The 12,746-nt window shown below is 42.5% G+C and overlaps 1 protein-coding gene across 7 annotated transcripts in view; it reads right to left on the bottom strand.

Moving 5' to 3' along the window:
* Nucleotides 1-12,746, bottom strand: part of LOC134346508 (histone-lysine N-methyltransferase EHMT2-like) — a 156,231-nt gene that overhangs the window by 138,836 nt on the left and 4,649 nt on the right. The window contains exon 1 of one of the 7 annotated variants that reach the window (XM_063047899.1): nucleotides 11,669-11,689. The exons of the other annotated variants lie outside the window; for them this stretch is intronic. The gene's annotated coding sequence lies outside the window, so the exon portion shown is untranslated. Of the gene's footprint in view, nucleotides 1-11,668; nucleotides 11,690-12,746 lie in introns of those variants that run through there. 7 annotated transcript variants of the gene reach the window in all.

Below are 12,746 nucleotides of genomic sequence, written 5' to 3'. Positions count from 1 at the left end.
ACAGCCACCTGTGGTAATAAATTCCACAAATTCGCCAACCTCTGGCTAAAGGAATTTCTCCACATCTCTGTTTTAAATGGACGCCCCTCCATCATGAGGCTGTGCCCTCTTGTGCTAGACTCTCCCACCATGGGAAACATCCTTTCCACGTCTACTCGTCTTTCAACATTCGAAAGGTTTCAATGAGATCCATCCCCCATCCTTCTGAATTCCAGCGAGTACAAATCCAGAGCTATCAAATGTTCCTCATATGATAACCCTTTCATTCCCGGAATCATCCTTGAGAACCTCCTCTGAACCCTCTCCAATGCCAGCACGTCTTTTCTTAGATGAGGAACCCAAAACTGTTCACAATACTCAAAGTGAGGCCTCACCGCGGCCTTATAAAGCCTCAGCATCACATCCCCGCTCTTGTATTCAAGACGCCTTGATATGAATGTTAACATTGCATTTGCCTTCCTCACCACCGACTCAACTTGCAAGATAACCACAGAACCATATAACATTACAGCACAGAAACAGGCCTTTTGGCCCTTCTTGGCTGTGCCGAACCATTTTTCTGCCTGGTCCCACTGACCTGCACCTGGACCATATCCCTCCATACACCTCTCATCTATGTACCTGTCCAAGTTTTTCTTAAATGTTAAAAGTGAGCCCGCATTTACCACTTCATCTGGCAGATCATTCCACATTCCCACCACTCTCTGTGTGAAGAAACCCCCACTGATGTTCCCTTTAAATTTTTCCCCCTTCACCCTTAACCCATGTCCTCTGGTTTTTTTCTCCCCTTGCCTCAGTGGAAAAAGTCTGCTTGCATTCACTCTATCTATACCCATCATAATTTTATATACCTCTATCAAATCTCCCCTCATTCTTCTATGCTCCAGGGAATAAAGTCCTAACCTATTCAACCTTTCTCTGTAACTGAGTTTCTCAAGTCCCGGCAACATCCTTGTAAACCTTCTCTGCACTCTTTCAACCTTATTAATATCCTTCCTGTAATTTGGTGACCAAAACTGAACACAATACTCCAGATCTGGCCTCACCAATGCCTTATACAACCTCATCATAACATTCCAGCTCTTATACTCAATACTTTGATTTATAAAGGCCAATGGACCAAAAGCTCTCTTTACGACCCTATCTACCTGTGACGACACTTTTACGGAATTTTGTATCCGTGTTCCCAGATCCCTCTGTTCTACTGCACTCCTCAGTGCCCTACCATTTACCTTGTATGTTCTACCTTGGTTTGGCCTTCCAAAGTGCAATACCTCACACCTGTCTGTATTAAACTCCATCTGCCATTTTTCAGCCCATTTTTCCAGCTGGTCAAAATCCCTCCGCAAGCTTTGAAAACCTTCCTTACTGTCCACTACACCTCCAATCTTTGTATCATCCAGATCATTGATATAGATGACAAATAACAATGGACCCAGCACTGATCCCTGTGGCACACCACTAGTCACAGGCCTCCACTCGGAGAAGCAATTCTCTACTACCACTCTTTGGCTTCTTCCATTGAGTCAATGTCTAATCCAATTTACAACCTCTCCATCTCTATCTAGTGACTGAATCTTCCTAACTAAGCTCCCTTGCGGGACCTTGTCAAAGGCTTTACTGAAGTCCATGTAGACAACATCCACTGCCTTCCCTTCATCCACTTTCCTGGTAACCTCCTCGAAAAACTCTAATAGATTGGTTAAACATGACCTACCACGCATAAAGCCATGTTGACTCTCTGTAATAAGTCCCTGTCCATCCAAATACTTGTAGATCCTTCCAATAATTTACCTACTACCGACGTCAAACTTACCGGCCTATAATTTCCCGGATTACTTTGAGCCTTTTTTAAATAACGGAACAACATGAGCTATCCTCCAATCCTCCGGCACCTCACCCGTAGATACCAACATTTTAAATATATCTGCTAGGGGCCCTGCAATTTCAACACTAGTCTCCTTCAAGGTCTGAGGGAATACCCTGTCAGGTCCTGGGGATTTATCGACTCTGATTTGCCTCAAGATAGCAAGCACCTCCTCCTCCTCAATCTGTATAGGTTCCATGACCTCATTACTTGTTTGCCTTACTTCCACTGACTCCATGCCAGTTTCCTTAGTACATACAGATGCAAAAAAACCCATTTAAGATCTCCCTCATTTCTTTTGGTTCCATACATAGCCAACCACTCTGATTTTCAAGAGGACCAATTTTATCCCTTACTATCCTTTTGCTGTAGAAGCTCTTTGGATTATCCTTCACCTTGACTGCCAAAGCAACCTCATGTCTTCTTTTAGCCCTCCTGATTTCTTACTTAAAGAAATTTTTTTGCACTTTTTATACTCCTCAAGCACTTTATTTGCTTCGTTTCCCATACATGTCGTACATCTCTCTCTTCTTCTTTATCAGAGTTCCAATTTCCCTTGAGAAACAAGGTTCCTTATTCTTATTCACTTTGCCTTTAATCCTGACAGGAACGTACAAACTCTGCACTCTCAAAATTTCTCCTTTAAAGGCCTCCCACTTAACAATCACATCCTTGCCAGAGAACAACCTGTCCCAATCCACGCTTTTAGATCCTTTCTCATTTCTTCAACTTTGGCCTTTTTCCAGTTTAGAACCTCAACCGAGGACCAGATCTATCTTTAGCCATGATCAAGTTGAAACTAATGGTGTTATGATCACCGGAACCAAAATGTTCCCCTACGCACACTTCCGTTACCTGTCCTGACTCGATTCCTAATAGGAGATCTAATATTGCATCCTCTCTAGTTGGTACCTCCATATATTGTTTTAGAAAACTTTCCTGAACACATTTTACAAACTCTAACCCGTCTAGACCTTTAACAGTATGGGAATCCCAATCAATATGTGGAAAATTAAAATCCCCTACTATCACAACTTTATGTTTCCTGCAATTGCCTGCTATCTCTCTGCAGATTTGCTCCTCCAATTCTCGCTGACTATTGGGTGGTCTATAATACAACACCATTAAAGTGGTCATACCTTTCCTGTTTCTCAGCTCCACCCATATGGCCTCGGTAGACAAGCCTTCTAATCTGTCCTGCCTGAGCACTGCTGTAACATCTTCCCTAACTAGCAATGCCACCCCCCTCCCCGACTCTTCATTCCTCTGCCTCCATTACGTCTGAAAAATCAGAACCCTGGAACATTAGGCTGCCAGTCCTGTCCCTCCTGCAGCCAAGTTTCACTAATGACTATAATGTCATAATTAAAAAACCTTTAGGGTGTTCTGCACAAGGACTTCCTGGTCCCTTTGCATCTCAGATTATTGGATTTTATCCCTGTTTGGAAAATAGTCTGTAAATTTATTTCTTCTATCAAAATGCATGACCGTGCATTTTCCAACATTGTATTTCATCTGCCACTTTCCTGCCCATTCTCCAAATCTGTCATTTCCTTCTGCAACCTATCTGTTTGCTCAAAACTACCTGCTCCTCCATCAATCTTCATATCATCTGCAAACTTTGGTATTCACTAAGGAGAAGGATATTGAATTGAGTAAGGTAGGGAAAACAAAAAGGGTAGTTATGGAAAGTATGATGATGAAAGAAGAGGAAGTACTGGCGCTTTTAAGAAATATAAAAGTGGATAAGTCTCCGGGTCCGGACAGGATATTCTCTAGGCCCTCGAGGGAAGTTAATGTGGAAATAGCAGGGGCTCTGACAGAAATATTTCAAATGTCATTAGAAACGGGGATGGTGCCGGAGGATTGGCGTATTGCTCATGTTGTTCCATTGTTTAAAAAGGGTTCTAAGAGTAAACCTGGCAACTGTCGGCCTGTGAGTTTGACGTCAGTGGTGGGTAAATTGATGGAAAGTATTCTTGGAGGTGGCATATATAATTATCTGGATAGACAGGGTCTGATTAGGAACAGTCAACATGGATTTGTGCGTGGAAGGTCATGTTTGAAAAATCTTACTGAATTTTTTGATGAGGTTACTAGGAAAGTTGACGAGGGTAAAGCGGTGGATGTTGTCTATATGGACTTCAGTAAGGCCTTTGACAAGGTTCCACACAGAAGGTTAGTTAGGAAGGTTCAATCGTTAGGTATTAATATCTAAGTAGTGAAATGGATTCAGCAGTGGCTGGATGGGAGACACCAGAGAGTAGTGGTGGATAACTGTTTGTCAAGTTGGAGGCCGGTGACTAGTGGTGAGCCTCAGGGATCTGTACTGGGTCCAATTTTGTTTGTCATATATATTAATGATCTGGATGATGGGGTGGCAAATTGGATTAGTAAGTATGCAGGCGATACTAAGATAGGTGGAGTTGTGGATAATGAAGTAGGTTTTCAAAGCTTGCAGAGAGATTTAGGCCAGTTAGAAGAGTGGGCTGAACGATGGCAGATGGAGTTTAATGCTGATAAGTGTGAAGTGCTACGTTTTGGTTGGACTAATCAAAATAGAACATAGATGGTAAATGATAGGGCATTGAAGAATGCAGTAGAACAGAGGGATCTAGGAATAATGGTGCATAGTTCCCTAAAGGTGGAATCTCATGTGGATAGGGTGGTGAAGAAAGCATTTGGTATGCTGGCCTTTATAAATCAGAGCATTGAGTATAGGAGTTGAGATGCAATGTGAAATTGTATAAGGCATTGGTAAAGCCAAATTTGGAGTATTGTGTACAGTTCTGGTCACCGAATTATCGGAAAGGTGTCAATAAAATTGAGAGAGTACAGAGGAGATTTACTAGAATGTTGCCTGGGTTTCATCTCCTAAGTTACAGAGAAAGGTTGAACAAGTTGGGTCTATTCTCTGGAGCGTAGAAGGTTGAAGGGGGACTTGATAGAGGTATTTAAAATTATGAGGTGGATAGATAGAGTTGACGTGGATAGGCTTTTTCCATTGAGAGTGGGGGAGATTCAAACAAGAGGACATGAGTTGAGAGTTAAAGGGCAAAAGTTTAGGGGTAACATGAGGGGGAACTTCTTTACTCAGAGAGTGGTAGCTGTGTGGACGAGCTTCCAACAGAAGTGGTTGAGGTAGGTTCGATGCTGTCATTTAAAGTTAAATTGGATAGATATATGGACAGGAAAGGAATGGAGGGTTATGGGCTGCGTGCAGGTCGGTGGGACTAGGTGAGAGTAAGAGTTCGGCACGGACTAGAACGGCCGAGATGGCCTGTTTCCATGCTGTAATTGCAATATGGTTATAAACCTGGCAACAAACCCATCTGTTCCATCATCTAAATCATTGATAAATTGCATAAAGTGAAGTGATCCCAACACGAACCCCAGCGGAACCACTCGCTGCCTCCTACCAATCAGCCAATGCTCTAACCATCCCAGTAACCTTCCTGTAACACCACGCGCTCTTAACTTGGTAAGCAGCCTGAGTGGCACCTTGTTGAAGGCCTTCTGAAAGTCCAAATATACAGCATCTGTTGCATCCCCTTTATCTATCCTACTTATAATCTCCGCAATAAATTCCAACAGGTTCGTCAGGCAAGATATTCCCTTAAGGAAACTCTGTTGACTTATCCTGTGTCACCAAGTGCTCCATGACCTCATCATTAACAATTCTTCCCCAACACTGAGGTTAGGCTAACTGGTCTATAATTTTGTTTCAGCTGCCTTCCTCCTTCTCCTGTGGAGTGATGTTTGCAATCCAGTCCTCTGGCATCATGCCAGAGTCGAATGATTTCTGGAAGATCATTACTAATGCCTCTACAATCTCTACCACTACCTGTTTCAGAACCCTAGGATGCAGTTCATCTGGTACAGGTGACTTATGTACCCTTAGGTCTTTCAGCTTTTTGAGCACTTCTTCCATGTAATAGTAACTGCAGTCACTTCTCTTCCCTCACACCCTTCAATATCTGGCTAGTGTCTTCCACAGTGAAGACTGATACAAAATAATCATTTAGTTCATCTGACATCGCCTTGTCATCTGTTATTATATCTCTGGCCTACTTTCTAGCAGTCCTATATCCACTCGCATCTCTCTTTTATTTTGTACATACTTGAAAAAGCTTTTACTGTCCACTTTGATATTTTACAAGTTTGCTTTCATATTTTATCTTTTCCCTCCTAATGATTATTTTAGTTGTTCTCTGTAGGTTTTTAAAAGCTTCCGAATCCTCTGTCTTCCCACTAACTTTTGTTTTGTTGTATGCCCTCTCTTTTGCTTTTACACTAGCTTTGATTTCCCTTGCCAGCCACAGTTGTACTATTTTGCCATTTGAGTATTTCTTTGTTTTTGGAATACATCTATCTGGCACCTTCCTCTTCTCCTTCCAATTTACTTTGGCCAACTCCTCTCTCGTACCATCGTAATTTCCCTTACTCCACTGCTACATCAAACTTCACTTTCTCCCTATCAAATTTCAAGTTGAACTCAATCATATTGTAATCACTGCCTCCTAAGGATTCTTTTACCTTAAGCTTTCTAATCAGCTCCAGTTTATTACAAAAACACTCAATCCAGTATCGCTGATCCCCAGTAGGCTCAATGACAAACTACTCTAAAAAGACATCTTGTAGGCATTCAATGAACTCACTCTCTTAAGGTCTATTACCAGCCTGATTTTCCCAATCGACTTGCATGTTGAAATCTCCCATGACTATGTGCCCTTCTGACACATCTTTTCTCTTTTAATCTGAGCCACATCCCAGCTTCTGTTTGGAGCCCTGTATACAACTGCCATCAGGGTGCTTTTACTCTTGCAGTTTCTTAACTCATCCCAAAAGTATTCAACATCTTTCGATCCTGTGTCACATCTTTCTACTGATTTGATGCCATTCTTTACCAGTAGAGCCACACCACCCGCTCTGCCTACGTTCCTATCAATCCGATATAATGTGTAACCTTGGACATTCAGCTCCCAACTACAACCATCCTTCAGCCACGATTCAGTGATGGCCACAACATCATACCTGGCAATCTGTAATAGTGCAACAAGATCATCCACCTTGGTTCTTATACTCCATGCATTGAGATATAACACTGAGTACTGTATTTGCTACCCTTTTGAATCTCCATCCCTAATTCACTGTTACTCACCCAGCTGGCTGCAACTCAGTCCCAACATCTGTCTGCTCTTCCTGACAGTCTGACTGCACGTTATCTTTGTTTTTTTTAACCATGTCCTTTCCTGAGCCCCTTCACTCTGGTTCTCACCCCCCTGCCAAGTTAGTTTAAACCCTCCCCAACAGCTCTAACAAACCTGCCCGTGAGAATATTGGTCCCCCTTGGGTTCAGCTGCAACTCATCACTTTTGAACAGGTCATACCTCCCGCAGAAGAGATCCCAACGATCCAAGAAGCTGAAGCCCTGGCCCCTGCACCAGCTTCTCAACCACGCATCTGTCTGCCAAGTCATCCTGTTTCTACCCTTACTGGCTTGTGGCACAGGCAGCAATCCAGAAATTACTACCCTGCAGTTCTGCTTCTCAGCTTTCTACCTAGCTCTCTAAATTCTCTTTTCAGGACTTCTTTGTTTTTCCTTCCTGTGTCATTGGTACTAATATGTACCAAGACATCAGGCTATTCTCCCTCCCCCTCCAAAATGCTGCGAATGTGATCAGAGATGTCCCTGATCCTATATAACCATATAACAATTACAGCACGGAAACAGACCATCTCGGCCATTCTAGTCCATGCCGAACTCTTACTCTCACCTAACCCACTGACCTGCACACAGCCCATAAGCCTCCGGTCCTTTCCTGTCCATATATCTATCCAATTTAACTTTGATCCCGGCACCTGGGAAGCAACATACCATTCAGGTATCCCATTCACATCCACAGAATATCTTATCTGTTCCCCTGACTATCAAGTCCCCATCACTACTCTCCTCCTCCTTTCCCTTCTGCACCAGACCTATGCTCAGTGTCAGTAACCCAGTCTCCGTGGCATCCCACTGGGAGGTCATCCCCCAGAACAGTATATCCAAATCAGTATACTTATTATTGAGGGGAATAGTCACAGGGGTGCCCTGTGCTAACTGCCTGTTCACATTTCCATTTCTCCTGCCAGGTCACCAGCTACACGACTCCTGCAACTATCAGGTCAGCTGAAAAGACTGCAGTCTACCATCACTTCAGGGTTTGCACGTGTCCAGGATAAAGAAGCGGACAGGAAAATTCATTCCCGGCACTACCAACCCTGCAAATGGCTGTTTCCAAAAGCTCCTTTCTGGAAAGCCCTATAGGGCTATTAAAACAAAAACTTCACGCCATGTTAAAAAGTTTCTTACATTCTAAATACAGTTGCAAGAAAAAGTTTGTAAACCCTTTGCAATTACCTGCTTTTCTGCGTTAATTGCTCATAAAATGTGGTCTAATCATCGGTAAGTCAAAATAACAGACAATCACAATCTGCTTAAACTAATAACACAGAGACAATTATTCTTTTCACGTCTTCATTGACCACTGTTCATCAATATTTCTGGAATACCATGCATGAACAGCTCTCTTCAGCTCATTCCACAGCATCTCAATTGGGTTAAGGTCTGGATACAAAACACAAATTTTCTTCTTTTTAAACCCTTCTCTTGTTGATTTACTCTTGTGTTTCACATCATCCTCTTGTTGCATCATCCAACTTCTATTAAGCTTCAAGTGACAGACCGCTACCCTAACATTCTTCTATAAAATGCTTTGATATAATTTGGAATTTATTGTTCCCTCAACAATTGCAAGCTGTCCATGCCCTGAGGCAGCAAAACTGCCCCAAACCATGATGCTCCTTCCACCATGCTTCACAGTGGGATGACGTTTTGGTGTTGGCGTGCAGTGCCCTTTTTCCTCCAAACATAGCACTATGCACTCCTGCCAAAAAGTTCAACTTTTGTTTCAGCTGTCCACAGAACATTGTCCCAGAAGCATTGTAGAACACCCAGGTTGTCTTTTGCAATTTTGAGATGTGCAGTAATTTTTGTTTTGAGAAAGCAGGTATTCTTCCATGAACACCATTCTTGTTCGTGTTTTTCTTGTAGTGGACACATGAACAGAGACCTTTGCAAGTTCTATAGATTTCTACAGGTCTTTTACTGTTATCCTTGGGTTCTTTTTCACCTCCTTCAGCATTGAACACTCTTGGTATGATCTTTGCAGGATGCCCACTCCTCCAGAGAGTAGGAACAGTACAGAATTTCCTTCACTTGCAGACAATTTCTCTCACTGTGGACTGATGAACACTCAGGTGTGTTTTTATAGTCTTTTCCAGCTTCATGCATCTCTACAATTCTTCTTCTAAGGACTGAAAGTTGTTTTCATCGAGGCATGGTGCACATAAACGGATCTTTCTTGAAAAGAACAGGATCTGTCAGTAACCTGACGTTGTGTGTCCTTTTTTATAGGGCAGGGCTTTCACTTCCAATCTAATCTCATTGATTGGAACACCTGATTCCAAATAGCTTTTTGTAGAAAGCATTACCCCAGAGGTTCATATACTCTTTTGAATTTAGACTGTGATTGTTTATATGATGCACTCAGTATTGATGACAAGTACAATTGTTTGTGTGTTATTAGTTTAGACTAGTGGTCACCAAACTTTTTAAGCCCAAGATCCCCTACCTCGACCTCAGTGAAGGGCAAGATCTACCTACTAAATCGTTTAGAGAAAAAACAGCTCAGACTGTACTTCCAATTTGAGGTCTTTTATTTGGGTGAATTGTATTTGAATTACACAAAATACCTTTGTCAAACTTTCAAATTAATTCAAACGAGAAAACACTGTAACTAGCATATCAAACAGGCCATAGCTGTCTTTCTTTAAGAATATTACAATACTTCAAACCTTCAATTCTAAGTTTCATTATTTAATTTTATTTCAACACGAAAAATAAATGAATAAAAATTGACTGTTGCACTCAGTGTGATGACTGGGGCTGAATACTTTCTGCTAGTTCCCTGAAATTTGGCTCATAACTACAGACAGCCAGTCTGAGACAGTCTGTGAGGTGTAGGGTTGCCAACTGTCCCGTATTCCCCCCGCTAAGGTAGAGCGTTCCTATGAAACCTTTCGTGCCGAAATGCTTAACACCGAAGAAGCAATTACCATTAATTTATATGGAAAAAAATTTTGAGCATTCCCAGACCCAAAAAAATAACCTATCAAATCATACCAAATAACACATAAAACCTAAAATAACACTAATATATATTAAAAGCAGGAATGATATGATAAATACACAGCCTATAAAGTAGAAATAATGAAAATTAAGCCAAAAGCGACTGGTGGGGTAAAGAAAAGAAATCGGCACGTACACGCATGCGCACACAGTTGCCCGCGCAAGGCTTCATGGTCATGGTAGTCTTTCTCGGGGTAAACACAAATGTCCCGGGATTTGACTGCTACTCTTGTCCGTTATTTGGGAGTGAGAAAGTTGACAACCCTAGTCAGGAGTCTGTCAGTAAGTCAACTCCTGTACTTAGATTTAATAATTTTCATCTGTGAAAATGCTCAGCCCCATCAGTAGTAATTGCCACCAGTTTATGAATGGGGATGTCATTTTCACGGACATTTTTTAAACTCATTGTAAATATCCTCACCTCTCGTTCTTTCCTTTAATTGCAAAAGAGTGAGGAAGTCCTCCTTTGTGGTAAAATCCTAGATAGCCATTCTGACAAATACAACAAGCTGAGCTGTTTGCATTACATCCAGGGATTCATCGAACTGTAGTGAAAAATATTCACGTCCTCTGACGGTGACTCTACCCTCCTTGTCACTGTTGCAGGGCCAAGCGGTACATTATTTATTGCGGTTGTGATGCCGTTTTTGTTTTTAAAGTCATTAAAAACAGTCTCTGCGTAATGACCGTTGCTTCCTTGAATAAATCGCCATCTGTAACAGGCTTCTTGTGTTCAGCCAAATGGTGACTTACATGAAATGATGCTTCAATTGCAGCCTTATTTTGTGGAAAACGATTGCTGGGCCTCCAACCCCGATTTCAGCCCAACTTTCCAGGCACGAATTGCGCTCTCTGGGGGGTAGGTGTCTTTAAATTCCTGGTGGTTGGTGTTGTGGTGCCGCTCCAGATTCTCTCTTTTAGTCAGTGCTTGTGTTTGGTGGCACAACATACATACACACTTGTCTTTCACCAAGGTAAATAGAAATTCCTCTTCCCATTCTGGATGGAATTTGTATGTTTTCGCCTTCTTTCATGGAGCCTCCGCCATGCTATCAGGATATCATGAGTGATTGCCGATTGCGTCGCCTCTGATCTGAGCCGACATTTACGTGTCAGGCAGCACCTAATTAATTAGCTTCACACATCAAAGTCGCTGGTGAACGCAGCAGGCCAGGCAGCAGCTCCAGCAAGAGGTACAGTCGATATTTCGGGCCGAGACCCTTCGTCAGGACTGATTAGCTTGTTTATTTCGGGCTGTTTTTCTTAAAAATGTGCTGCGTGCATCCCGACTACCGCTACACCACTGCCTGCTTCGCGGCCCGGAGGTTGGGGACACTGCCGTATATTGATGTTTGCGACAGTCTGTACTCTTATCTAATCTGATTGGTCACTTTGATGCAGCACAGGCTAAGCTGAAAACGCGGTGCATGGTGGGGGAGCTACACACATGCGCACTGGGCAGAAAGAACGGAACTAAACCCCCACAACCCGGAAACAATCTCTCTTTACAAACAGCTTTTTAGCAAAAATATTGCTATATTACCATTATCCTAATTAGTATTACTTACTTTTACAATGCTCACATTACAGCAGTATTTGTGTAATTATTTTTGATTTTTCTTCAGGATCTACTGGGAAAGTCTGAAAGATCGACCGGTTGATCACGATCGACGGGTTGGCGACCCCTGGTGTAGACAGATTATGTTTGTCTATTATTTTGACTTAGATGAAGATCAGACCACATTTTTAGAGTAATTAATACAGAAAACCAGGTAATTGCAAAGGGTTCACAAACTTTTTCTTCCAACTGTACTTACAGGTATTTATGTATTTATACATAATTTAACCACTAACTTCATTTAGACACATAGAGCAGATTACAGGCCCTTTGACCCAAAATGTTGTGCTGACCATGTAACCTACTCCAGAAACTGCCTAGAATTTCCCTACCGCATCACCCTCTATTTCACTCTATTGATCATGTGGATAGTCAGAGGCTTTTCCCCAGGGCTGAAATGGTCAACACGAGAGGGCACAGTTTGAAGGTGCTTGGAAATAGGTACAGAGGAGATGTCAGGGGTAAGTTTTTTTTTTACGCAGAGAGTGATGAGTGCGTGGAATGGGCTGCCAGCGGTGGCGGTGGAGGCAAATGCAATAGGATCTTTTAAGAGACTCCTGGATAGGTATATGGAGCTTAGAAAAATAGAGGGCGATGGATAACCTGAGGTAATTTCTAAAGTAAGTACATGTTCAGCATAGCATTGTGGGCCAAAGGGCCTGTATCCTGCTGTAGGTTTTCTATGTTTACTGAGCTCCATGTACCCATCCAAGAATCTCTTAAAAGACCCTATTGCATCCGCCTCTACCACCGTCATTGGCAGTTCATTCCAAGCACCCACCAATCTCCCTGTGAAAAACTTACCTACTTCCAAGCACCTTAAAACTGTGCCCTCTCGTGCTAGCCATTTCAGCCCTGGGAAAAAGCCTCTGACTATCCACATGATCAATGCCCCTCATTGTACACACTTCTATCACGTCACCTCTCATCCTCCATCGCTCCAAGGAGAAAAGGCCAAGTGCACTCTACCTATTCTCATAAGGCATGTTCCCCAATCTAGGCAACATCCTCGTCAATCTCCTCTGCAC

The sequence above is a fragment of the Mobula hypostoma genome, chromosome 5 (assembly GCF_963921235.1).
Source record: "Mobula hypostoma chromosome 5, sMobHyp1.1, whole genome shotgun sequence".
In the NCBI taxonomy this organism is placed as follows: Eukaryota; Metazoa; Chordata; class Chondrichthyes; order Myliobatiformes; family Myliobatidae; genus Mobula; species Mobula hypostoma.
Note: the sequence above shows the minus strand (reverse complement) of the source record. Positions and strands in the feature narration are given on the sequence as shown.